Source organism: Lepidochelys kempii, chromosome 3 (genome assembly GCF_965140285.1).
Source record: "Lepidochelys kempii isolate rLepKem1 chromosome 3, rLepKem1.hap1, whole genome shotgun sequence".
Lineage (NCBI taxonomy): Eukaryota > Metazoa > Chordata > Testudines > Cheloniidae > Lepidochelys > Lepidochelys kempii.
The window spans coordinates 13,264,855-13,291,506 of NC_136382.1; the positions used below are offsets into that span (position 1 = coordinate 13,264,855).

The window sequence follows — 26,652 nt, forward strand, 5'->3', positions numbered from 1 at the left end:
AAGTTAAAAACACCATCTTTTCAACCTACCCTCACATAAGGAGTTTTCCCATACTGCTATTCATAGACACGACTTGATAGTTTCTTGTTTGGTTATTTACTTACTTGTATTATCAGTTAACATAGCCTAATTTGAAGGAACAATGCTGAGGTGTAGATTAGGGACCAGATCCTTAGTTTGTGTAAATCAAAGTAGCTCTCATAACTTCACTGTACCTATGGTAATTTACACCAGCTGAAGATCTGGTTAGGAGTAGACATGAGCTGTGGAAGGCTGACTGAATGAAATAAGCTCTGAGGAGGGATAAGAAGGTGATGAGTAAGGGTATAGGCTGGACTGGATTCCAAGCATGGCACAAGAAAAAGCATGCCCACTTGTGAGAGGAGATGGTAGGGCATGCAGTATTGACAGAGCACAAGGTGCAGTAGGGGAGATGAAAGAAGAGCTGAAGGCCAGGGCAGAACTGTGCAGAGCCTTGATGCCATGGAGAACAATGGCTTTACAGGTAGAGCACTGGCCTCAGATCTGGATTCAGTTCCCAGCTCTGCCATTGACTTTCCTGTGTGAACATGGACAAATCATTTAGTCTCTCTGTGTTTCAGTTCCCCATTTGTCAAATGAGGATAAACACGTCCTTTCTCTGTCTTGTCTATTTGGATGGTAAGCTCTTTCGGGCACGGAATCTCACCATGTGCATTTATAGCATCGAGCACTATGGGGGTCTGATCTCAGCTGAGGGCTCTAGGTGCTACTGTAATAAAAAATAATAACTAACTTTTGTCTGAAAAGCCATATGCTGAAAACACAGTGAGTCTAGTTTGCCAGAATCTAAACGTTATAAGAAGGGTGCAAAGTCATTTTGTTAAACGGAAACCAATTTCCCCAACTAAAAACGTGGGTGGTTTTTTGTTTTTTTTCTGTTTTACAAACCTTGGGTTAATACTGATTGTGTCATGAAAAAGCTCCCCGTTCTCTCTCTCCATCAAATGCTCTGGAAAATTATCGAGCACATATTGCACCTCTAAGCGCTTCATCAAAATGCAATCATTTCTGGAGACACACAAGAATCTTTCTAACCAACCTTTAATTTAAAAAAAGTAAAACAAAGCTCCGTGTTTCTACTTGGTTCTTATCTTCTAAAGTCAGAAGCAGTATAGCCATCTCCTTCCTTTCCTCACCTCCATGAAACAGTGCAGTTCAGGGAATAAGGACAGGTTAATGAACCAGAGACATTAGAGATGCCAAAGACCTATTAGATTAATTTTATGCTTCTCCCTCTTGCAATCTATGGCTTAGCTGGTTGAAAGCCAGCCCTCTCTGAGTCAGGGTTTGTAGGATGCTGTCTTTGATCACTACTCATGTCGTCTAGATTCGAGCACGTAACTGAGATGTGATTAAGGCTACGCAGTGCATTATGGACCCCTTGAATCCCCCAATCCAACTGTGATGGCTTTGGATCAGATATGATTGTTGACTCCATCTCTCTCTTTATTTTGTCTCGACTAGACTGTAAGCTTCTTGGGAGTTTGTGGAAAGCTGGGAAGATTGTCAACATGGGTGCAAGTACTGGGGAGTACTATGTGCCTCCAACTTTTTACTATCGTGGGTTTGCTCCCCACAATGCAGGCACAGATCTCATGCTATTGCCATCCTGTTCCTCCCCATTCCCCACGACAGCTCCTGGTCAGTGTGTGTCATGTGTATTGCAGATGTCCCCACCTTCCGCTCCACGTGGGAGGCATGTTTCTTTGACCTGCCTTCTCTGTTATGAACACAGAGCAGCATGTACAGCTAAACTCCCTCCCCCAAACAATCCCCAAACCCTACCTGCATGCACAGTTCTCTTCCTGTATAGGGGATGAGAGAGAACAAAACACACATGACAGATACAGTGTTAGCCATGTTGTTTAATGTGCTACGGGAAGGCACTCACAACTACACTGACGAGCGTGTTATAAGAGCTGGTATAAAATAGAAGAGTGTTGCTCGCTGTGCCCAATCCACAGAGAATGTGAGTCTCTTGTAGCTGCCACCTTGTGGGCTTGGATCATTAGTTCAAGTTGAAGCAGTTCATCATTTTTGCTTTGGAGGTCCCCCATTCAATCCCCAGTGTTGGCCTAGATGCCACCTCTCGTGCTGGCATCACTGACTGTCAGCTCCCAACAAATGGTACGTCCTGAAATTTTCACTAACTCTTGATTCCATTCTTACCAAGACAAAATTCCTATTCTCCCTGCACCAGTTGGAGTGTGGTCTCCATAAAGACTTCAAGATGCACCCCCTACAATAATGGAAATCAACAACAGAAAAGTGTTGGGGATGAAAAATGGCCATAACACATTATTTTTTGGAGACCAAAGATGGTCTCGTGGTTAAGGTGCTAGACAGGGACTCAGGAGGTCTGATTTGACTTCTCAGCTCTGCCACACACTTCCTGTGTGACCTTTGTCAAGTCACTTAGCCACAGCTCCTCAAAGGTCTTTAGGCTCCAAAGTTCCATTGATTTCCTTTGTGGCTCTGGCCCTTAATCATTCTGTTCCTCAATTTTCCATCTGTCAAGTGGGGATAGTACTTCCCCCTTCTCCCCCCTGCACCCTTTGTCTGTCTTGTTTCTTTAGATTACAAGCTCTCTGAGGCAGGGCATCTCTCTTACTATCACTTTGTACAGTGCCTAGCACAACTGAGCCATGATCTTGGCAAGAAGACCTCTAGGTAATGTAATTATTATTATCTAATATGTATGTGTATTAGCGGGTTCAGTCAGGGTCAGGTGCTGGGTAGGGGCGGTACACATGTATGATGAAAAGACAGCCCCTGCCCCAAAGAGCTTACAATCAAAGTATAAAAAGAAGACAGCAGGTGGTTATGACAGATGGAGGGGAGCACAAGGTAACAGTGAGACAAGCTCTGGCTAGTGTAATAAGTAGCATTTGCAGCACACCAGCTGCCTTCCATTGTCAAGTGTTTTGTGAGTGCCGTGGTTTCTAGGGAGAGGTTTGAAAGAGAATAATGCAGAGGTTTGGCAGATACAAACAACAGCGATGCCTCCCTTCAGTTCGAGCACCCTGTAATATGCAATCCTTTCTTTTTATACTGGGCATACTATGTAGTATCTGTAGGAAGCATGTATATGCCAGTGCACAGAGAGACCCCCATCAGCTGGAACTCTTCACAGCTGCTGTATCTTTGGCACTCACTGAGGCCTCTGCTTTCTGTCAGTGTGTTTGTGCAGTGACACATATTCTCCAGTGATTAGATTAATGTTGGCAAAGGCAATATGAAAAACCCACACAGATTTCCACTGTCACCTGCAGTAATTACATTTATTCATTTCCATTTAGCCAAGTTTTTACAAGCGGAGCACGGGCCCAAATAAGCAATAAACACAGAGGCAAGAAATTAAAATGCTGATCTGTTTGCTGTGAAAACAATCAAACCATCATCTTTCTTTAGGCAGCTCATTCATCATCCGGCAGGGCCACACGGTGGTGATACCGAGGGCTGGAAACCTAATGTTATTACATGTAAATTCACTAACATGAAATTACTGCCCCTGATGTGATTTTACTAATAAATTAGTTCATTTCTACCTTTTCGCAAGAGACTTTAGGGACCGTGGAGAATTGTACATGTGTCTCGTAATCTTGCCAGCTTTATTCCAAGCAAGCTGCCTGGTTAGTTTCTCTTCCCCCACTCTCGTCCTCTTGTCTCTTGGTTTAGTGCTATTCCATTAATGGTTGGAAGGGTAGTAGATTTTTTTGGTGTCTTTTCGACAGATCCTCAGCTGGTGTAAGTGGGTGGTGCTCCTGTGGTTTTTCATGTCAAAGATGGAGAGCTAATTTATGCCATCAGAGGATCTGGCCTTTGTGAATTCCACCCTAAATTTCTCTTTGCAACAGTACTGGTGTTGTGTGAGTGCTTTTCTCTGTTAAGGTGGTGGTGGAGTAATATGAATTCAGTGATTATTTCAATTTTCAAGCAGCGTAGGACAAATCTGCACCATGTCAGGAAGCAATTTGAGTGAAGAAATAATTACCGGAAGGCCTAATTTTACTCTCCCTGGTTTTGCCAGAGGATAGCTCCACTGGGCCAGATCCCCAGCTGGTGTAAATGTGCGTAGTTCTTCTAAAGTGTAAATCTGGACTAAATCTATTGAAGTTGATGGGCCAGGTCCTCAGCTGGTGTAAATGGTTGTACTTCCACTGAAGCCAATGATGCTTTGCCCATTTACACCAGCTGAGGATCTGGCCCACTGACCTCAATAGAGTTATTCCTTATTCTTACTGAGATAAGTGAGAGGAGTATCAGGCCCATAGAGTTTGCCTAAGTTACTCCTGACTTGGAATGGTGCAACTAAAGACTTTGGGATTGATTTAATTTTTCAACTTGTTAAATTAGCTTCTGGTAAATCTACAGGTAGTAAATACAGGAGAGCTGAAGAGCAGTTAAAGACCTCATTATTATAATTTTGAGCATGTGAATGGACACAAAGGTCTAATTCAGCAGTTAAAAACAGTTACTCCTCTTACTTTATACCACTTCACACAGTTTTAACGCCGCTGAAGTTGCTCTGTTTTCACACCGGTATAGGAGCTGAATTTGGTCCACTGGGGTTGCACAGATGTAGGAGAGAGCAAACTTTGGCATGTAGGTCAGAATTCTGTTGATCTTGTGCAAGCCACTGTTACACTGGGTTTGTGCTCCCATTGCTGTGCTGGCTTTGCAGGACTGTGAATTCAAAGCAGTAAAAACTCATTTTTTTTCACCTGACAGCAGATATGACACCACACCTACCATATTTTATTTTTCATCCGGCTATTTAGATTCCAGCTGGGGGAGATTTTGTGTCTATTTCCACCTCTGACACTGCTCTGCTGGCTGAACTTTGCTAAATCACTTCACCTTTCTGTGCCTCTATTTATCCCGTCTGCCCTTTGTCTGCCTTGAGGCTGGGTCTCTCACCGGGTGTTTGTCCAGTGCTCGGCACAACAGTGACTCAGTATCAGTTTGGGCTCTTCAGTGTTAATATAGCACGTACAATAAATAATAATTGGAGAGACAAAACTTTGTTGGAAATAATAAACTTGAACATAGCCTGCAGTATCAGAATATTTTATGCCTACTGATAGATGAATATGGCCACCGTAAATAACTTCTGGCTGAAGATATGTTATTTCATTACGGAAGCAACTAAAAATCCCAATAGTCTCTCAACCCAATAAACTGGTTATCTAGAAATCAGCCAAATTTACTGTCATGACGGACAAACTGTTGACAAGTTTAATAGTTCGTCTTATCCTGAGTGTCTTAAAAATGGTATTACGGAATCAGAAAGATCTCAGTATGTCATTGCTAATATCTGGGTTGCTTCTTTTTGCGTAGTGCTAGATTTTGACAGGGGTTGGGAGGCAGCAATGGATTCAGAGACCAGTGAATGTGGGTGCCATGAACCTGATTCTGCTCTCTTTTACACTCAGGTAATTTCAGAGTAGATCCATTGAAGCCAGGGGTGTTACACTAGAATTAAACTGGTATGAAAAGAGAATTGGGGCTTTTAAGCCTGTTTTCGGTAATTAAGTGGTAGTGTGGGAATAATAAACTGGTTGCTATGTCAAAACCAGGAGTGCAACTTTAGAAGGAGAAAAACAGACAAGGAACAGAGAGTGAGCCAAATCCGTACCTGGGGAACTCCACTGGGCTCCACTGGGGCTACCATCAGGGGTGAATGTGGCCCATTGTTTTCATCCAAAGATGGTTAGGAATGAGCAGGAGAAGTACTGTTGAGATTCCTGTTCAAAGAGAAACCAGGGAGGGATGTGGGTTCAGATTCAATGGCACTGAAACTCCATCAGCTGCTGTTGTGTCATTGCAGCCCCACATGGCAAAAATGTTTTGAGATGACCTGATAGGTCTTCCATCACCCCCTTGGGAGACTATCCTGACACTTGATGAATGACCCTATTTGAAAGACTTCTCTGATATCTAGTCACAATTTCTCTCAATTTCAGCCCATTGCTTCTAGTTATATTCCATGGAACCATCCTAATAAAAACCTCTCCCTTCTTTCGAAGATCTGTAGATCCATCCTTAGTTCTTTTATTTTTCCTCTCAGATCAATCCCCACAGCTTCCTAATCATTTGTTTCTATTCCCTAGATTCCTTCCAGTGTATCCATGTCCTCCTTCCACTGGCTGGAAGTTGAAATTAGACAAATTCAGACTGGAAATAAGGCGTGAATATTTAATAGAGTAATTAGCCATTGGAACAACTTCCTAAGGGTTGTGGTGGATTCTCCATCACTGGCAGTTTTTAAATCAAGATTGGATGTTTTTTTTCTAAAAGATCTGCTCTAGGAATTATTTTTGGGACGTTCTAGGGCTTGTGTTAGGAGTCGAGATGATCACAATTGTCCCATCTGGCCTCGGAATATGCGAATCTATGAATCCTAATAGTGAGGTACTCAGAATGGAACATAGTGTCAGATCTCTTATTTCCTTTAAGTGTCCCCCTTCCTTGGTGTTCACAACATTCACTGCTTGGAAACACTTGCTGTACGGCCGGTAGAAATGGATGCAATAACCAGTGAATCCAAAATAATAATATCCTTTGTCTATATTTTGGATGTGATTCTGCTCTCACTTCCATTGGTGTAAATCCGGAGTAATTCCATTGAAGTAAGTTATCTCCACTGAACTGCCAGACACTCATCTGATGGAAACTGGCAAAGCTCTATTGACTTCACTGGAGTTTCTCTGGGTTTACATCAGCTGTAACCCATAAACTCTAACCCTTAGTATTAAATAGAAATAAAACATTGTGTCAGTAATGGAAGAGATTAGCATTTGATCACAGCTAAGGGCCTGATCATGCACTATTGAAGTTAATGGGAGCTTTGTCATTAAATTCCATGAGTGCAGGATCAAGCCTACAAATGCATATGGATGCCAGAATGCCACAGTATTATTTTCATTATTATTATTTATATTACAAGAAGCCCCAGAGGACACGGCAGAGGTGGAAGCCCCATTGTGCCAGGCACTGCACCAACACAGAATGAGAGAGGGTCCTTGCCATGAAGAGCTCCCAGTCTAAATAGACAAGACAGAGAAGGGTGAAAAGAAGAACAGAGAAACAAAGTGACTTGCCCAAGGTCACACAGCAAGTCAGTGGCAGAGCCAAGAGTTGAATCCAGGTCTCCTGACTCCCAGTCCTTTGCCCTATCCTCCCCTCCATTACCCTGATAGACGCACAGTGATAACACATCACTCAATGCCAGCCAGGCCTTGTGAGGAATTAAGAAGATGCAGTGTGAGATTACCGAGATACCATGTTTGCTTTTCTTTATCCATGGAATAAATCCAGGAGCCTCTCCTTTGCTGATTTGCATTATGCGTTTGAAAGTGTTGTTGGATCAGATCAAACACACGATGAAGCGAGAGGGGTATTGTTTTCTGCAAGTGTGTTGTGAGGCCTCGGGTTGCTTATACAGGAAAATAAAGCAGCGCTGGCTTCTTTCTATGCCTGTGAGGATCCTTAAGGAATTAGTCTTGCAATTCCAGTACAGGGGAGGGGCTCTTCTTTTGCTAATCACCTGGCTTTATCAGGCTCTGCAAGTAATTCAGAACCTCCCTGCATGTGTACTAAGCAAAGGTACAGGATTATGTTTGTTTAATAATATAGCGATGTCTTGGTGAACAACTGTAATTTCCATGTACTTATTGATCTTAATTTATAATGCCATTAGCTTTCTAAACTGCCATTAACTAATGATGGGCTCTGTAGGCTTAACAGCTCTTTCAAATCAGTTGCTGACAAGTAGGCCCCAGAAGCATTTGTCAAAAGGGTAATGGATCCCTATCGGAGTGGCAATAAATTAGGTTATACTCTTATCAAATTAAACAATGGATGAAGGAAAATTAGCTATCAATAAAAATCCGTAAAGCCGCCCTGATTATTCCCAGTCAATTATATCAATTAGAGATCAAACAGTGAACCCCTGCAGTATGTTAAATAGAACTAACTGGGGCCAAAGGAGGCCAAATTGTGTTACAAAATGCAACACCACGGGCAGCTGTAGGAGATAATCATTACTGTCATTGACAAAGAGGCTGCTTTATTAGAAAGCTGGATGTAGCCTGCAGGCAGGCTGCTGGCTAGGGGACAAAGGCTTTGCAATGAGAAAGAAGAGAGAAGCTGGAATCTGGTTTAAAGGGTGGGAGTGTGTTTCTTGCCGATATTACTCTCAACTTCTGTCACTCTAAACAAGGCTGGGCTTGACAGGATTCTTTCTATACCTCTGAGAAGTGACTTTTCCAAGAGTGCTCTGCCTTTGTTTTTATTTTAAGTCATTTTGTATCATTCTCCTACATAATAATAATACATGGCACTCATTTAGCACTCTACATCTTTAAAGTGTTAAATCACCACGAAGGGATAGATTGTGCCTTTAGGCACAGCCTCAAGGATGCTCGGGACACTACCCAGGGGATGCCTAGGAGGCAGTGTGCCTTAGATAGACCTCTCTGAGGCATAAGGAGAGTTGCCCACTCCTTGTGTGGCTAGACAGAGTTGCTAGACACTCTTTGCATTTACAGTAGTCTGGGGCTGATCTGTCCCTGTTTCCAAGGGTGCAGTTTGCCCCAAAAGGGGTCTGCATGGGGGGGTTGGAGGCAGAGTCATGATTCTAGCCCTCCATCTGGCTAACGGAGGTGGCCAGCTCTTTGTGTGTGGGGGTTTGCTGCAACCCACAAAGGGATTCTGTAGCGAGTGCATCATGACTGTGAACCCAAAAGCTCCAAGGGCCGTCTTGAACTGAGCTCCACCCACTGCGCCCCCCCCCCCCAGCATGGTGTGGCTCTGTACCCAACGCAGAACTCTGCATACACGCCTCTTGGGGCTAGACTTATGCCATGTTGGGCAGCTGTTTCACCCTCTATATGCCCATGTAACTTCCTCAGAGGCTAACAGGAATCACACCACTGACTTGAGGGGACAGGGCTTCCTGGGAAAGTGGTTCTCGAGTACTGCTTCATCCATAGTATGTCTCTAGAACCAGCTACCCTCCCTCCCCTAACTTGTCAGTCCTCACCATAAAGTCCCTCCCCACCGATGGGTTCGATTGTCCCATAGCTGCTCACATTAGCAAGTTCTGTCTTCTCATGTGAGTCCCATTGACTTCAACGGGACAGCTTGGGTCAACAAGTATTCCATAATATAAAGGTTGGCCTACGAGGGCCCTTAATATTGAATTCTGTGTTGAGGTTCTCTCTGAACTTGTCACGCTTGCAGGGCTCCCTCACCTCTGGCCCATCTGTGGTCTCTCTGAGGGCCCCCTTCACGTGTCAGCCTGCTGCTTTTCTCTATCCTGGGGTGGACTTCTGCAATTCTCACACTCCTAGGCCAGGCCCTTGGCTACTGTGTCCTGTGTGTAAACCATGCTTACCCTGCATGTCCCACTGAGTTCGGACACCTGCAGTTCTTCCCTTCAGGAGTCTGTGACCAAAGTAGTGTTTATTTAATGACAGGAGCAAAGCTTTTAGAGGAAAAAGGTTTCTAAAACAGTCTACACACATGTCTATCTTACATAGAGTCTTCCCATCCCATGATGGTGACCCAGACCGGCCTAACTTCTTCAGACACTCCCGCACCCTCAGGGGGCTCCTGTGTCTGAGTTTCATTTTTATCTGGTTTTCCCTCTTGTTCTCCTCAAAGAGTCCTTTCTAAATTCTACTTCAGTTCTTTGTTCCGCTGTGCTTCATGGGTCCTGATCTACTCAGTTTTGTAGGCTGGCTGGAGACCTGGAGACAAAATCATCAAAGCTAACAGTTCTGGCATCGTCCCTTAGTCTCTGAAGAGTTTGCTGATAGGTGGGTGATGATCTTGAATTATTCTTCTCATGCCTGCCTGCATTTCAGGTAGATCCCTTTTGAGTTAAACCAATGTATTCATACAGTAAGCACCCCAATAACTTGGGCAACACACAATATTCAGAAATGATTTACACAACAGCTCCAAATCTGTTGCAGAACAGGCTGGTCGTTCTCCCCCCTTTCAATTGTGTGCCCGTCACCCTTGTTATTCCTGGTAATTATTTGTATTACAGTTGTTCCCAATAAGGATCAGGGCTCCCTTGTACCAAGTGCTGTACAAATACATAAATCCAATGTCATTCATCTTGGGCTGCTGCAAACTTTCACTGCAGCCAGTTCATCAAGCTTCCAGATAGCAAAGGTCCAGCCTCCCTTGCATGTTAGACTGCATACAATTGAAAGGGAGCAGGGCAGGCACCTAAGGGTATGTCTACACTGCAGCTGGGATTCCCAGCTTGGGTAGACAGACTCATATTAGTGAGGCTTGAGCTTGCATGCTAAAAATGGCAGTGTGGACATTGCCAAACTGCTGGTGGTTCATGCTAGCGACCCCAGTCCAAGCCTGCCTGACACTTTGAGTTCGAGATTGGGCTGCTAGTCTGAACCACCGCATCTGCTGCAACATCCACACTGTTATTTTTAATGCACTAGCTTGAGCCTGTGTAGTATGTCTGTCTACCCGATCTGAGAATCACACTCGTGCTTCAGTGTAAACATACCCTAAGAGCCAAGACGATGCCCAGGATGGAGGCTGGACACCGAATTAATCTGACAGTTAGGGGTGGGAGGAAATTGCAGAAAGCAGGGAAAGGGAGTAGGAGGTTATTGGCTGCACAGGAATCTGTGAAGAGGTCATTGGTGCATATACCATTGAGGCTCTAATTCTGCAAGTTGCTGTCGTACCCACCTTAACTCCATTGCCTCTGTACAGGTGCAGGGCTCTTCCTTCATGGTGCAGTTTGCAGGACTTGGGTTTCAGGCTGCTAATGTGGGAAAAGATAAGAACATGCCAGGATCACTGAACGAGACTAAGGTTTGGAAGAGATGAAGTAAAAAATGCCTAGTCTAAGCCCCTATTCAGAAAATCACTTATGCACATGTGTAAATGTCATTGACTTGAAAGTCAAGCAACTGCTTAAGTGGCCCTGAATCTGGGCCAAACTCTTTTCAAAGAATAAATAAAATGATGTTAAATAGGTGCAGCTACACACTGCAAAATCTGTACTGCAGCTAGATACTGAAAGTAGTTATATGGCCTCCATTGCCATCTTTTCTGAACAACTCACAGTTTTGAATGCAGTTATGTTAACAACACAGTGTTATTCTCCCCATGTTACAGATGGGAAAACTGAGGCACACACCTGGACTAAATGAGCAGGCTCAGGTCACACAGGAAGTCTGTTGCAGCGAAGGGAACTGAATCCAAGTCCCAGGTTGGTAGCCTAGCCACTGGACAATCCTGCCTCTCAGTATTTTTGACCAAAATAATATTTGTTGAATAATTTGTTCAAAATGAGTAATTGAAACAATTATCAAAACATTCAACTTCCGTTTTCCCCATTACTTGCCCTATTTATAAAGCTGGTCAAATAATTCATGAATAAATTAATCAAATAATTCATTTGATGAATTCCACAAACATTTTGAATAGAGTAAGCAATAGCTATGCTTCCATTATTCTCCACGTTCTGGTTGTCAGCAGCTAGACAAACTGACATACATTAAAGTGCAGTTTTTAATTCAGTGTATTGTCTGAAATTGGGGAGTTAAATTAGCTACAGAAGTTAAGATTTTATAAATTAGCTGCAGTGAAGCTACACAAGCATTTCTATGAGAAACATTAGCAGCCATTTGTCACTCTGAAATAGACATGCTGCCACTTTGCTTTTGAAATCATTCGGGAGTGTGTCTGTTGAGGGTACTCTATAGTACATACAGAAAGACCACGCTATTATCGCTGTTTTATAAGTGAGATATAGGGTGACTAATTTCCACACTCCCATACAGAATGTGAGTGATAGAGAGAAGAGTCAAACACAGGTCTCGTAGATTGCTTCACTGGCATCCTAACTACCAGACCATCTTAGGTGCCATGAAATTTGTTGGGAAAGTGATGTTCTCTATGTATTTACATAGGGCCAAATTCTGCCTGGCTCTTAAGCAGGTGCACAGTGGAAAGGGGCGGGAAGGGCATAGGTAGCTTTCTCAGCCATTGTATACCTCAACTAAGGGCCAGCCGAAACGGCAGTCCCTGAGCTCTAAGGGCTGCCCACTCCCTGCTCACATTGGGGTACGCCAAAAGGGGCTAGAAGAGGTGAGCTTTCGATGGAGTCATGACTGTGCCTCATCTCGTCAAGCTCTGCTGCAGAGCAGAGCTGTCCAGCCATGCATGGGTGCACTAGCAGATGTATAGCTGCGGCATACGAGGGAGGCGTTTTGTTTCTCTAACGCAGAACGTTTCCTGGTGCTGCCCTTGGTATGGTGAGGTTCCACGCCACCTCCTCGCAGGGCCCAGTGCCTTCGTGGCTCTGTCCAGCCCTGAATAAGTACAGTACAGGCAGCCGCAGTGCTAACACTAGTCTGCCCTCGTGCATTGGCCAGAGATCAAGGTTTGGTTTCTAGGGCTATGAGGGAGAGTTCCTTCTCTGAGCCCTCTCAGACCATGACCTCTCTTTTTGGAATGCCAGCAAAAGTACCATTTGCTACTGTGGTCCTTGTGCATGGTCTCACACCACCCAATTCATTTCACATCACAGTCTCTACCAACATGGGTAGGCCAGGAGCTGGCACCTAAAGCTGAATGACTCTATCGGCCATTGCTAAGAGACGCAGGATGGCCTGGTGGTTAGGATGCTAGTCAGGAAAACTGGGTCCATTTTCCTGTTTTTCCCCCAGGTTCCCTGTGTCCTACTTCCCCAGTTGTAAAATAGGGATTCTGACATTTTGCTACAGGGGGTTTGAGAGGATGAACACATCCCCTGTGAGCGAACACTTTTCACAAAACCATCACTTCATACCTGACTTCTCAGTCCTCATCCTGAAAGGAAACCTGCACAACACCTTCACAAGATGAGCCTGGGAACTTATATTTATAACTCTGCTAGACATTAAAAATCACGGTGTTAACAAAGACACTGGATTTATGGCTTATTGTAAAAATCTGTAACTCACTAACCGCCCCATTTTTGTCCTATGTCTGCAGGGGCCACCTCACCTTGAACGGTCTCTTAGAATATGTAGAGAGACAAGATTGGTGAGGTAATATTTTTTATTGGATCAACTTCTGTTGGCAAGAGAGACAAGCTTTCGAGTTATACGCAGCTCTTCTTCAGGTCTGGGAAACATACTGAGAGTGTCACAGCTAAATACAAGATCAACCAGATTGCTTAGAGAAAAGGAGTACTTGTGGCACCTTAGAGACTAACCAATTTATTTGAGCATGAGCTTTCGTGAGCTACAGCTCACTTCATCGGATGCATGCCGTGGAAACTGTAGCCTTAGCATACAGATTAGTAACAGATTGCTTAGCATACATTCGAAGGGACTATTCAAAGTTGTGTCCCATTAATACCCCTGTAGTCATAGGACAAACAGGGGGATTAATGGGGTACAGATTGTTGTAATAAGCCAGAAAGCCAGTGTCTGTATTAAGACCATGATTTGTAGTGTCTAGCAGAGTCATGAATTTACGCACCCAGGCTCATCTTTGGAAAGTGTTGTGCAAGTTTCCTTTGAGGATGTGGACTGATAGGTCAGATGTAGAGTGAGCGCTTTGTGAAAAGTGTTCACCCACAGCTGATAGAGTGCTTTAGCCTTTCATCATTTTCCTATGTGAGTCCATTCAAGAGCATAGTGATTGTCTGGTGTCACCTGCATAGTCGTTATTGGGGCATTTAGTGAATACCTTTGAATACGTGTTAACTACTTATGCTAAACAATCTGTTCCACCTTCTATTTAGCTGTGAGACTCTGTGTACTTTTTCCAGACCTGAAGAAGAGCTCTGTGTAGCTTGAAAGCTTGTCTCTTTCAGCAACAGAAATTGGTCCACTAAAAGATATTACCTGACCCATCTTGCCACTATATTAAACAGGGTGATGCACTCGGATACTACAAAAAGAAAAGGAGGACTTGTGGCACCTTAGAGACTAACCAATTTATTTGAGCATAAGATTTTGTGAGCTACAGCTCACTTCATCGGATGCATACAATATGCATCTGATGAAGTGAGCTGTAGCTCACGAAAGCTTATGCTCAAATAAATTGGTTAGTCTCTAAGGTGCCACAAGTACTCCTTTTCTTTTGCGAATACAGACTAACATGGCTGTTACTCTGAAATCTGTCAGATACTACAGTAATGGGGGCCATATATGTACCAAAATTAAATAGGTTCCCAATCCAGTCTCCAATGATTCAAAAATGAAACTATAGAAAATCAGGAAACTCAAAGTTATAATTCCCAAAACCACCATAACTGGGGAACCTCACATTTAATATTGCTTTGCCTGCACATATTACTGCATTTTATATTGCCATATATGCAGTTAAATTCATACCTTCATATATATGTGCATGGTGGCTGAATGACAGCTGCTCTGGGAACCATGTCTGAATATTATAACTTCCATGCATTTGAATTCTCAATAATAATGGCACATTAATATATTTTCTTTTGCTTTGAATGTATTTCCCCCTCCCACGAAAAAAAGAGAGCTAAATGGTTACGCGTTAACACAAAAATACTGCCGGTGGGCCAGATTTCTATATCAATTATACTGATGTAAATCAGGAGTAATTCCTCTGTGGGCAATGGAGCTAATTGGACAAATGAGATCAGAATCTGGCCTAGTATTTGTTTCACTGTTGTCATATGTACAGCTGGGCCAACACAATAAAATAGTGTTTGCAAATGCTTATTGGAATTCTGAACAGGAATTTGACTCCATCAGGTTTTTGTTGCTGTTCATTCATGGGAATGGGTTTTTTGGTATGCAATCAAAAACCCATTGTCATGAACATTTGGCAAAAGGCTACTCTTTGTGCGAATACTTGTTTTCACAGCTATCCCGGAATATAGCTATCCTCTACTGGTGATAGGAGTGCTTGCCTCATCATACTAGAGTTTTGTCATCCAATCAGTGAGCACAAACAATACCATGCAATTTAGATGGCCAGCTATGTGCTGAGAATAATGGTTAGCAAATAGTTGGCTAACATCATGTAGACCAAGGCCAAACTTTTCAAAGATGGGCACCTAAAGAGCTGAAAAAATCAGGCCACTCTTATTTAGGAGCCTAAATGGGAACTTAGCAGTCCAGGGTACATCTTGAATTTTGACAAAAATATGGGGTGAAAAATTTGAACCCTGTTCTCCCCCTCCCCACCCAGTTCTCCGGTCATCCATGAAACACATGCACACATTAGGGCTGCCAGTTTTGGTTGAATGTATTCCTGGAGGTTTCATCACATGATATAATCTTTAATTAAAGATTAACCTTTAATTCCTGGAGATTCCAGGACAATCCCGGACTGTTGACAAACCTAGCACGCGAACAAACTTGCAGGTAAGGCTATCTGCTGCTAGAGGCAAGTTCTTTCCTTCTTACCTGGCAGCTGGCTGGGCTAGGAAAGCTTTCTTAGGAGCACCAGTCTGCATCTCTAATGCCTTCCTGCGATGGCCGGAGCTGCTGTTAGGGTCACCTGCCTCACTGATGTCAGAGAGGGTCGATGGTATCAAAGAACAGAAAGTAGGCTTGTTCTACTAGATGGGGGACATGCACAGCTGCAAAGATTTGGACAAAGGGAATGGTATGCTACCCACTACCAGCAGGGGGCCCATTCCCCACAGCCTTGCACCTTGTGGGCCTAATTCTCTGTTATGCTAAGGCAGCAGGCCCACTCTAGGAGTGCAAAGCAGTCTCATAGTGAATGTAAATTACATTTATGTCTACTCCAAGGCTCCTTTACGCTGCCAGAGCAGTGAAAATGCAAATCAGGTTTTATTTTAATTAGGTACCTATGTGGCCCCTCCCATCACCATAGTATTGGAGCATCTCTCACGTTCTTTGATGTATTTATCCTCACAACACCCCTGTGAGTATGAGAAATACTAACACCCCCTTCTTATAGATGGGGAACTCAGCTGCGAGGAGAATAAGTGACCCGCCCGTGGTCACACAGGAAGTCTGTGGCAGAGCAGGGACTTGTGCCAGCCTTTTCAACCAGTACCTCAACCAAAGGAACATCCTTCCTCTCTTCCAGTGAGGCCTGAACAAAGTGGGTATAACATGCTAGCAGATTGGAACTGCTGCTATTTATACTCACTTCGCACTGGCATATAGGACTACGTGAGGAGCGGGGTAAAAGAGAATCATGCCTACTTTGCCCAGGAGTGAGAAAGGGGCGACTTGGGCCTGACATTTGAAATCCTGTCTATATTCTGATTCTATACTTTTGAGCTACTGCCAAACATATTCCTGGGATAATGTCATCTCCTTCACTGAAGAAGTTTTGCCTCTTATTTTCCCCTAGAGTTGCCAACTTTCGAGTGGCACAAAACCAAACACCCTTGCCCCGCCCCTTCCCCCCAGCACTTCCCCAAGGCCTTGCCCCCTGCTCCCTCCATCTCCCCTCCCTCTGTGCTCGCTCTCCTCCACCCTCACTTACTCGCTCATATTCATCAGGCTGGGGCAGGAGTTGGGGCATGGGAAGGGGCTCAGGGTGTGGGCCCTAGGAGGTAGTTTGGGTGTGGGAGGGGGCTCAGGTCTGGGGTAGGGGGTTGGGGTGCAGGAGGGAGTTTGGGGTGCAGGCTCCAGGAGGTAGTTTGGGTGTGGGAGGGGGCTCAGGGCTGGGGCAGAGGGATGGGGTGCAGGAGGGAGTTCAGGGTGTGGGTTCCAGGAGGTATTTTGGGTGTGGGAGGGAGTTCAGGTCTGGGGCAGGGGTTTGGGGTTCAGGAGGGGGTTTGGGGTGTGGGCTCCAGGCGGCACTTACCTCGGGTGACTCCCTGGAAGAGGCGACGTGTCCTTCAGCTCCTAGGCATAGGGGCAGCCAGGCGGCTCTATGTGCTGGTTCCGCTCACAGGCCCTGCCCTGGCAGCTCCCATTGGCCACAATTCCCAGCCAATGGGAGTGGCAGAGCTGGTGCTTGGGATGGGGGTAGTGCATGAAGGCCCTTGGCTACCCCTCTGTCCAGGAGCTGAGGGACAAGTCACCGCTTTCAGGGAGCCGTGCAAAGCCATGTAGGGAGCCTGCCAGCCCCACGCCAAATGGACTTTTAATGGCTCAATCAGCGGTGCTGACTGGAGCCGCGTGGGTCCCTGTTCAGCCGGGCGTTCTGGTTGAAAACCAGACACCTGGCAACCCTATTTTCCCTCCTCCATTTTATAAATCTGCTCAGCCCAGCTTCCTGCTCTGATGGTATTAGCTGAAAGACTAATAGAAAGCAAGAAAGTCACTAATGATGCAAAGTTTCCTGGAAGAACTTTCTAAAACAGCCTGAGGACTGAGAATTTCTGATTCATGCAGACATACTGTACTGCAGAACCCTGGGCCCACTAATCTTCCCCTTTTAACGGACCACCATTGCAATTTGATTAAAGGACTCGTTCTGAGCACTGAGAGATAGCATTAAGCACCAGAATGTACTTATGAAGGCAGGGAAAGTGTGTGGGGGGAAAAAAGAAAGTCATTTAGCATCTGGCACAATGGAATGTGAACATCCAGAAGATGTTACACCGTCTAGATTTCTCTCTCTCTCTCTTTCTTTTATTAAAGACCCAAGCAATTTAAAAATGGAGACAGTGTATCCCACTTAATAGCGTTGCTGTTAATCTTCCCGCCAGTCAGCTCTAAGTATCGAACACAAAAAAAAACCCTCCTCCTGTCACCAGCTGTGGTTGGGGAGTGACTGCCCTGAGGGGTTCTGAGCCTTAAAAAAACCCACCACTCAGAAAGGCAATAACAGGAGTCTGTTGCTGTCTAACCTGCCATATAAATGAAACAATCAAAGAAGACAACAAAGGAAACTCCACTAACAACCAGAGGCAAAAGCAGTTTGCTGTAATATATCCTGGCTTCAGTAACTATTTTTAGTCCAACCCTTTTTCTTAACACTCTCTCCCGCTCTCTCTTTCATTTTCATTAAGGAGAAACTAATAAGGAAAACAGAGAAAGGGAATGAGAGTGAGGATGCAGCTAGCTGTACGTCAGCTCAATGAAAGCTCAAGACTGTTGTGAAGTATAAGGGCCTGGAAATGATTTCTGAACCTTGGAGGAAGGAGGATTCTGATCTCAGCTCTCTCTCCTCCCACCCTCCACTCACAACTAATCTATTATATTTATTTAATATTTGTAGTACAGTAGTATCATGGACCTGGACCCTGTGGTGTATGGAAAACTGTATTAAAATAGTAGAGCTATCACTTGAATTGCTCAGTGTTTTGTCCTGGTCCTGCTTGCAGCCTAGAGGGCTCTGTAGGGAAACATGGGATCTGGGCTTAGGAGTGTCAGTCAGCAGCCAGCCAGCCTCTAGTAAGGTGGGATGAGTTGTGCCTCTCTGGTTTTTAGGGAGCAGCCTCCTTTCTCTCACTCTGATTTTGGGCTCTTGTGTGTTATTGTTCTGAATTCTAAGAAACTAAGTATTATTATGTTGTGACCTTCCAGCAAGAGTATTTTGGTTTTTTATCTAATGTCTATGGATGTATGCAATGAAACATAACAGGCCCCCATTGTGCTACGTGCTGTGCAAACACACAACAAAAAGACAGTCCCTGTCCCCAACTTCAAGTGTTTGCAAATCATGAGATTGGCTTAAAAATCATGAGATTTTTAAAAATATAAACTGGGGTGCATGAGGGAGTTCTTTCTAATTGCTTTCCAGTGGTTGAGGCTCCAGTGGTCATGTTTCTGAATTTTGCTTCCCAACCAGGAAGGCGTGAAATTTTATGTTTAATGAAAGGTGAAATTCTCAACTATCACATGACTCCAGGAGCTGGGGGTTTAAGTAAAACACCACCTTTCATGAGAGTTACTGTAAAATCATAAGCGTTGGCAACACTCATTTACCTGTGTGCAGTAGACCAGCATAAGAACTATACATTTATTTCAGTCCCATGTAAAACCTACGTGGGACCGTGTGCTGGCCTCCTCTGCCCAGGGGTGAACTTCATTCTAGCTATGAAGTTTGAGCAGAATAGTCTGTCTGTTACGTTGTGTTGCTTCTCCACACAGTGCCTGCAACTGCAGAAATGCCAACAAAGCCAATTAAAAAAATACTTTCTCAAACTTCCAGAAAGATTCAGTTCAAAATCCAGGCAAAGGTTTGCTGGGCTGATTTGTGTATAATTGGTAAGGAGAAAGGTTGATCGTTCCAGTGGTAAGGGTGCTCGACTGGGATTTGGGAGATAGAGATTCAATTTCCTGCTCCACTACAAACTTCCTGCGTGAGCTTGAGCAAATCACTTACGGCTTGTCTACACAGCGTCACGGTTCAGTCTATGAGGGTGTGAACTGTACTACACTTCACCGTGTTGTGCTCTATCTGCCCCATATAGACCCTGCTTGTGTGAACTATGAGATACCTAGTTTCAGAGTAGCAGCCATTTTAGTCTGTATTCGCAAAAAGAAAAGGAGGACTTGTGGCACCTTAGAGACTAACACATTTATTTGAGCATAAGCTTTCGTGAGCTACAGCTCACTTCATCGATGCATCCGATGAAGTGAGCTGTAGCTCACGAAAGCTCATGCTCAAATAAATGTGTTAGTCTCTAAGGTGCCACAAGTCCTCCTTTTCTTTTTATGAGATACCTAGTTTGTGCTGATGTAGTTCTGTTTCAAACAGGACTATGTGAATGAGGTACCTTTTAATTTACCCATGAATTAACCTGCAATGGGACAGTTCGAGCATGGCATCTTACAACTCACATCCCCATCTGCCAGGCTGTGGTGCCATGTAGACACACTCTTAGTCTCTCTATAAAATAGCACTTGGGATGTGAGGCCATGTAGAAAGGAAAGTGTTCCTCCCTGCTTCTTGCTGTCCACTTCCCTGTTGTCCATGAACGAGGCGTGTTTCAGCAGCCTGAGCCATGCTGATGGAGCACTGTCTGGGAGGCAATGTGGAGGAACAGTGTATCTGTACGAAAGTGCCCCTATGTCTCCAAAGGATGTCCCAAGATCTGTAAACACTGTCTGAGTAACTCAGTGTTTGTGTCCCTTTTGGGGCCTGGTCCACAGAAGTAATGAGTCCACGACAGACAAGAGCTGGGGGATTAAGTCCTTTAGCTGAAGCTACTGAGGCTTATCCTCTTATCGCTAAAAGTCCTAAATTTAGTCCCTGGTGATGGTGAAGATGATGGTCATTACACACCAAATCTTAGACAGCAATTCTTTTTAATTGGATAAGAGCCTGGAGCATGCAATTGTTGTCAGGGAACCTTCAAAATAAGTTGGCAGTTTTGAGTCATCCGCTCTTTAACGTCCATCAGCCATCTCCAGGAAAGTTATTGAACAAACCTAGATCTGTTCAAAAGTTTCTGCTGTGCTGTCAGTCTTGGACTAGAGCCCAACAGCACTGAAATGCTTTCCTTGCTGTTGGAGGTAAAATTGTGGTCCCCAACTGTAGCAGTACTTCTGATAAATATCCCCTTGGCTGCCAGACAGTTCTGGAATGTAAAAAATGTCGGGGTCTCATTAGGGATAGATGGGTCATCCTTTGTATTAAAGGTGCATCATTTATAAAGGTTAAACAATGAATAAATGTTTTAATAAATGGTGACGCAGAGTCCAACAGGTCGCTAGATGGCTAATAACCCTCTATAGCATCTTATAACCATCTATCACTAACATTTCTCATGTCTGGAGCAGATTTATAATGTCTAGTAATCATTTATTAACCCTTCATACACCACTGAAAGCTGCCCTTAAGTAAAGTGTGACCGCAGTGATTTGAGAGCTAGGATAGTTTCCTTTCCCCTCCACTTCTGAATGGTCTAAACACATATATTATGCCTTCATTCCGGGAGTGTGCTCGCTGCTTTTCAAACTGAGGAGAAAGAGTCCATGCTTGAGGGAGTGCCTAGCTCGAAAGACAGACAAGTGTGTAAACAAAGCACTAGGGGTGCAAGGAATGTACAGTTTTATGTTAAAATATATATGTAGAAATAATAAATAATTTTAATTATATTCAAGTCATTCCTCAAGCATGACAATATCATGCAGGAAGTTTCCTATAAGCATTCTGTCAGAGATGGACATATATCCAAGATCTATCAATCTAATCTAGTCTAATCTAATGTAATCTAATCTACTCATTTCATCTAATGTAACCTTATCTGCCTTACACTAGTACCTGGAGGTCCCAACCAAGATCTGGGTCGCATTTTACAAACTAATAATACTTAGCATTTATACAGCACCTTCCATGTTCAAACATTACACTTCACACAATACATGCTTTCCTATTCATCCGCACCACTAAAACGCTTGTCTAGGTTTTCATCTCATAGCTGTTACTGCCGCATCCTTCTTTACGGTCTTGACAATTGCAATCTTGCCCCACTTGGATCCATTCAGCAGGCTGTTGGAAAGATCATTTCTCTAACCCACCACTTTGAGCATGGCATCCCTTCTCTTTGCATCTTGTCTTTGCTACTGAGATTGTAAGCTCTTTGGGGCAGGGGCCATTTTGTTGTGTCTGTACAGCACCTAGCGTAGTGGGGCCCTGGTCCATGACTTGGACTCCTAGGTGCTTCTGCAACACAAATACATAATAATAATAAAAATAATCATTAATAATGCTGCTCCTTGAGTAAAATGGTTGAGTATTATTGATTGAGGTAGACAAGAGTTGGAAACAGCGATGCAGAGAGGGGAAGTGACTTGACCAAGGTCACACAATAGATCAGTGATAGAGCTAGGAATAAAAACCAAGTCTCATCCCAGGACAGTGCATTAGCCCCTGGGCAATGGTGCTCCTTTGACCTCCCTCTTGCCTTCTCTTCCTCTTCCCGCATCATTCTTTGCAATCTCTCTAAACCCCATTCTCCTCTCCCTCCCAGTGGGCTGCCCATGCCCCAGTCATTTCTTGCCTGGAACCTTCTACTGGAACCTCCTTTTCTCTCCGGCCTTTCTCTTCTGATCTCTCTTTGCTTCAATATATTCCAGCTGCTGTCACAAAAAATAACGTCTCCTTTGCTCTTCTAACCACACCATGCCACTTTGTGGCCCCCTGCACAGGGTTCTCCTTGCTCGTCATGTCAAATTCAAGATTCAGGTCCTCACTTTCAGAGGTCTCGGAGCAGTTGACTGACTGCATCAGAGCTCTCATTTCTTGCTAGTTTCCTGCTGAGTCTGCCCCCCAACCAGCTCCCTTTGCATCCTCACATCCTGAGTTAGAATTCAAAGGATCCTGTAGCTCAGCTTTGTGCTTGAAGGGTCCAATTTTTAACTCTTCTCCGGCTACTTTCCACGGCTGGAGCACCACAAAGCTACCAAAAGCCCAGTGGATCCAGCCCATCCAGGACCAGGCAGGTGAAGGGGGAATTCTTGCAGAGGGCTACAGTAGCAGCTTTGCACCTCTCCACCTTCCAGCTCCTGGGGTAGGATTTCCTCATGTCCCAGCCATCCTCAGCTGCCAACAATCCGAGGAGCCCTCGGAGATTCTGGTGTTTCCACGTCTGGTTCTGGAACGTTTGTTTCTCCCCACCTCTCTTCTTGTGCCAAGGGCAGCTTGTCTGGACTTAAGAATCTGGGCTTAAATATTTAGCATTTCTGCCTCTCCAGCCAATAAAGTAAGACCATTATGATGAGAACATTAAAACTGATGTACTGCACTGGGGATATGGAGGGGAAAGTGAATGGTGGGCAATCTTGCTCCATGGAAGCCATTAGGAGCTTTGCCATTGACTTCAGAGGAGCCTGGATTTCCCCAGAGATCTGTAAGGCCCTTTGGAAACAGTAATGTGGCTGAATTGCTAAGTATTGTGATAAGAACGAGCATATGTTATTATAAGGGAAGATCCTTTGTGCACAATGGAGAAACAGGGCCAAGATCATCCCTGGTGTCAATGAGTACAGGTTCCATTGACTGGGGCTGTGTTCCCTGCTGTCAAGTGGTAATTATGAACCCCATTTTAGATACATTTTCTAACTGCTTGTAAATCTGCTCCCTATTGCTTTATCCATCATGCTGCCTACATCTCCCAGAGAAGCACTAACCTGTTGCTGAGCAAGGATGGTCCCAAATGAGGCCCTGATCCTACAACCGCTTGCAGCCCTGCTTACCTTTACAGACCATTACCCAGGGCTTCAAAGGGGCTATTCAAGGGCTTAAATTTGCCCATGTGCATAAGTGCCTTCAGGATGGGGGTCGTCCTCTTATTCCTCCCCTCGTTCTCTCTGGATTTAAATGCCATTCCAGTGAGCTGCGCAGCCGCTCGTTGTTGTTAATTTCAAGCCCGGGTGAAAAAGCTCAGCTTGCAGCTCGTACCCATCGGGAGCCGATAAGCAGTTTACACTCACAGATCACATACAGCTGAGTGATGTTAAAGGGGACCCCCCTCCTCCTCCAGCCACGCGCACTGCGAAATGATATTAGAGCTGGCTAATGATCTGTAAATGTGTCAGAACTATGCCACCTAGTGACACCGATGCCCATTTCCTTCAGTGAAGTCACACTGATCGCACAACAGCACGCCATAATATAATTAGTGCTAATTTGGTTTCTCGGTGGATAACTGCTGCACAGCACTCGAGCCAGCCACTTTGTGTTTCTCAAGAAAACTTTTCTGAATGTAATAAGACCTTCCTTAGGGCCTTTGAACAAAATATTATTGTTGATTGTGGTCTACAAACTGTTTTTGTTGTTCTGTGGATCTTCTGCATGGCAAAATGGGTCTGGATGCAAAAACCCTTCCCAGAGAGCAATGCACAGGTGGAGTGGTGGTGGATTTCAAGGCTGAAATCCCCCATTTTATGCTCTTAACTAGCACCGGTTTCAGAGTAGCAGCCGTGTCAGTCTGTGTTCACAAAAAGAAAAGGACTACTAGTGGCATCTTAGAGACTAACCAATTTATTTATTTAACTAATTTATTTTTAATTAATTTATTTTTTAACTAGTACCGGTTGGGATTTTTTGATGAAATGCTTTTCTGTCGATAAAGGCCAATTTGTGGAAATAACAATTTTGGTGAGAAAGGGCAGGTTTGGACGAATTTCCTGTTTCGAAAGTTTGTGACATTTTTAAATGAAAAGTTTCGTTTTTAAGTTTGAAACCACTTTTCCTTTAGAAATTTAATTTCTGGTAAAAAGAAAGAGGTCAACCTCGAAATGAAATGATTTAGAACGATTGCAATGAAATATTTTGATTGATTTTTTTAATTATTGGTTGGCCACCCTGCTCTATTTGTAACAGAAGAGACCCGCCAGCCGTAATGTGTATTGTGCATTTTACTTGCTATTGCTGTAGTGCAGCAAGGAGCCTGCCTCCTGAAATGGACCGTTTATGGGGAATGATGGAGGCAGCCTCTTGTGGTGAATGGTGCCTGACAGCTGCTTGGCATTGTGGTCAGCTGCACTCCGTGATGAGAACAGAGGGTTTAGTTGGAATCATAGGGACAGGCAACATGTGGGACCTGCATGTTCTCAGGCAGAGCGGGAAGCCATCTGCTATGGATGGTGCACAGGCTCATTTGGGGACCAGGAGTGGCAGGAAGCCAGCAGCAGTGGGTGATGCATGAGAAGCTCTTGCAAATCATAGGGAGCAAGCAGCTTTTCCCTGAGAGCAGGATGTGGGGAACCACCTGGAATCATGGAGAGGGGCTATGTCCACCAGAGAGATAGGGAGAGATGTGCCTGAGACCCTAGGGAGTGACCCAGCCTCCATTATTCAGTGGTATATAACAACAGCTCCCAGTCATGAGGAGCTAGTGGTAGAGTTGCCTATGATGGTCACCATCTTGGCTAACACTGCGTTTGAACCAGGAACCTCCCGAGCTGAAAGCATAAGTCTATACAACTGGACCTAAAAAGCTGGGCTCTGTAGAGGGGAGCTGTCACAGACTCCCAGCTCCTACAGTTCAGGTGGGGCACTGGTGGGAAGACATCGTACACATTGATCAGTGGGTGACACGTGACTGATTTTGTCCTTTCTAATGGCTTAAATTTTGTTGCCCCTGCACTCTAGATCTTCACTTCTCAAGGTGATGATCTGTCTCAATCCCTTAAAAACAAATGAACAACAAAACCAACCCAGGATTACTACTAGATAAGAATAATAGAACACTTCCAGTTACAGTGGAACCTTGGAGGGAGTTATTCTCCCGTTAATTCATATATATAATCCCCATTAATTGAGATGTCCAAAAAAGGGAAGAAAGACGATATTTTTCAAACAATTTTTTCCAATTTTGAAATGTTAGTATTGTACAAATCCTGAAATCCCAAGCTTTCCCACAAACGCTATACTGGGGCAAGACACACAGATAATAATTTCTGAATACTGTCAATATTTTTCCTTTAAAAAAATCTTGAAATTTGAACTTTCAACCAGCTCTACACAGTCACATTCATGAGAGATCTACCACGGATGGGAGAATAGACATCATGAGTTCAGGACAGCAATAACAAGTTACATTTGTGTTATACGTCAATAATGTTCATTTGTAAGCTATGTGGGCCAGAGACTTTTTCATTCTGTGTTTTTACAGCACCTAGCACAATAGGGTCTTGGTCCATGATTAAGGCTTCTAGGCTTTATTGAAGGAGAAAAGTGAATTGTATGAACTATGAGCCAGTTCAAGTTAGCTGTCCCTCATAGCACATAAAGCTCCTGAAACTAGAACTTGATTATAGTTCACTAGACAAAACTTTGGTCTACTTAATGGCCTAATTTTTCAAAAGTTACTAGTGATCTTGGATACCTCAATTATTGGGCACCCCTCATTTTTAAAGGGATCAAGGTTTTGGAATATAATGTATGTTTATGAAGTTATCCAGTCTCACAAAGTGATATTTTATCCCTTCCAGTCAGAAGTACAGTAAATAAAGAGGAAGAAAAAAGAGCAAAAGGAGACGAGGAAGAAAAGAGAGCAAAAGAGGAAGAAAAACAACTGGAAGAGCTACATAGAATCATAGAAGATTAGAGTTGGAAGGGACCTCAGGAGGTCATCTAGTCCAACTGCCTGCTCAAAGCAGGACCAACACGAACTAAATCATCCCAGCCAGGACTTTGTCAAGCCGGGCCTTAAAAACTTCTAAGAATGGAGATTCCACCACTCCACTAGGTAACCCATTCCAGTGCTTCGCCACCCTCCTAGTGAAATAGTTTTTCCTAATATCCAACCTAGACCTCCCCCACTGTAACTTGAGACCATTGCTTCTTGTTCTGGCATCTGCCACCACTGAGAACAGCCGAGCTCCATCCTGTTTGGAACCCCCCTTCAGGTAGTTAAAGGCTGCTATCAAATCCCACCTCACTCTTCTATTCTGCAGACTAAATTAGCCCAGTTCCCTCAGCCTCTCCTCGTAAGTCATGTGCCCCAGCCCCCTAATCATTTTTGTTGCCCTCCCCTGGACTCTCTCCAATTTGTCCACAACCCTTCTGTACTGGGGGGACAAAAACTGGACACAATACCCCAGGTATGGCCTCATCAGTGCCGAATAGAGGAGAATAATCACTTCCCTTGATCTGCTGGGAATACTCCTACTAATGCCTCCCAATATGCTGTTAGCCTTCTTGGCAACAAGGGCACACTGCTGACTCATATCCAGCTTCTCATCCACTGTAAAC

At 44.2% G+C, this 26,652-nt stretch overlaps 1 protein-coding gene across 1 annotated transcript in view; it reads left to right on the forward strand.

Moving 5' to 3' along the window:
- Positions 1 to 25,948, forward strand: part of PKHD1 (PKHD1 ciliary IPT domain containing fibrocystin/polyductin) — a 466,962-nt gene extending 441,014 nt beyond the window's left edge. The window contains exon 68 of the mRNA XM_073335719.2: positions 25,890 to 25,948. The gene's annotated coding sequence lies outside the window, so the exon portion shown is untranslated. The remainder of the gene's footprint in view (positions 1 to 25,889) is intronic.
- The last annotated feature ends 704 nt before the right edge of the window (positions 25,949 to 26,652 follow it).